The sequence below is a fragment of the Triticum dicoccoides genome, chromosome 4B, assembly GCF_002162155.2.
Source record: "Triticum dicoccoides isolate Atlit2015 ecotype Zavitan chromosome 4B, WEW_v2.0, whole genome shotgun sequence".
In the NCBI taxonomy this organism is placed as follows: Eukaryota; Viridiplantae; Streptophyta; class Magnoliopsida; order Poales; family Poaceae; genus Triticum; species Triticum dicoccoides.
Window position 1 is genome coordinate 512057304 of NC_041387.1, and position 1866 is coordinate 512059169.

Genomic DNA, 1866 nt, shown 5'->3' on the forward strand with positions numbered 1-1866 from the left:
CTCCGTAAGAAGGAAAAAGAGGGGGGGGGGGCGAATCCTACTAGGAGTGGAGTCCTAGTAGGACTCCCCCTCCCTTGGCGCGCCCCTGATGGCCGGCCTCCTCCTCCCTCCTTCATATACGGGGGCAGGGGGCACCCCAAAGGTACAACATTGTCTTAGCCGTGTCCGGTGCCCCGTCCACTGTTTACTCCTCCGATAGTATCACTGTAGTGCTTAGGCGAAGCCCTGCGCGGATCATATCATCAACGCCGTCATCATGTTGTCATGCTGACGAAACTCTCCCTCGACCCTTTGCTGGATCAAGAGTTCGAGGGACATTATCAAGCTGAACGTGTGCTGAACTCGGAGGTGCCGTACGTTCGGTACTTGGATCGGTTGGATCATGAAGACGTTCGACTACATCAGCCGCATTAACTAATGCTTCTGCTTTTGGTCTACGAGGGTACGTGGACACACTCTTCCCCTCTCGTTGCTATGCATCTCCTAGATAGATCTTGTGTGATCATAGGAATTTTTTTGAAATTGCATGCTACGTTCCCCAACAGTTTGAGCATGCAAATTTTGGTCGGAATTTCTCTGTTTACAGTGGTCATCCACATCATTGCATAATATGGGTACACAAAGGAGACTACAGCACACCCACACTTCTTAATCGTGCAAGTTCAGCAATTAAACATAGCTAGCTGACCTAAACATTACTCTAACAAAATAAAAATCGAGGCTCTTAATTAAACTAAACAAAGAGTACTACTATGGATGGTGCTTGTCGATCTCCGCCGCCTCCTTCATGTCCAGCTCGCGCCCAACGATCTCCTGGGAAAGGGGATCCATGGCATCCATCGCACCATACTCGGCAAGCATCTAGCCATCCGCGTCTGCCATGTCTTTGGAAAAGGCCGCCACAAGCTGAGTGTGGGCAGCCGTGATCTGGGCTTGGACGGGCTCCGTCGTGGCAAGGTATTCCGTGGAGGAACAGATGGCTACTCGAACGCTCTCGGCGATTGCCAACTCTTCGGCCGTGGGTTGGCGACTGTTGTCGGAGAAGCTTCGTTCGATTTGTGCGGTGACCGCCATGACCTGGGTGTGGGTGGCCTCGACATGGTCATGGGCAGCCTCCATCAGGGCTAAGGCCTCCATTGCGGAACGGAAAACTGCTATGTCGCTCTCGTCAGTTGCTATCACCAAGGCAGATGTTGCTGCCGCCACCTGAGAAGCAACAATGTCCGTTTGGGCTGCCTTGGCCGCCCGGTCGCAGATTGTGGCCACGCTCACGCAACTTGTAAGCACGCGCATGGCGGCTGCGGCCGCGCTCTCGCCGGAGTGGGCCGCCGAAGTTGCCCGCACGACGCGGATCCACGTCCCCATCTTTCACCAGCGATGATTGAAAAGTGAAATGATATTTGGGGAGCGATCTAGTGTGCTTGACACGCCGGCTGTGGACTGTAGCCAACACACCTTCTCGCGTAAGCCATAGGGTACTATACTCCGATGATGCTTCAAGATATTTTGTACCGCATCTCACACGGTTGGTGATAATAAAATGTGTCCGATTTACTTGATTTTTCATCTTGATTTGAATTACATAATGGGGTCACAGCGGCAAAGGAGGGTGTTTGAATTGCTAGAACTTTTATCTGCAATGAACATGCAACTATATGTGTGTTGTCAAAAAAATTGGAATTATTCAGGATTCGTTTGGATATTTTTATACATTAACTTGATTTTCTAGGCATTCTAGGTGCACAATTCAAAATTAAACTACATGCACATGCTCCGGTGCACCAAAATGGATTGTAAAATCATATATGTATCCATGGGTTGATGTTTATGTCTCATGCAAGAAATGGGGATCAATTTCAAACACCA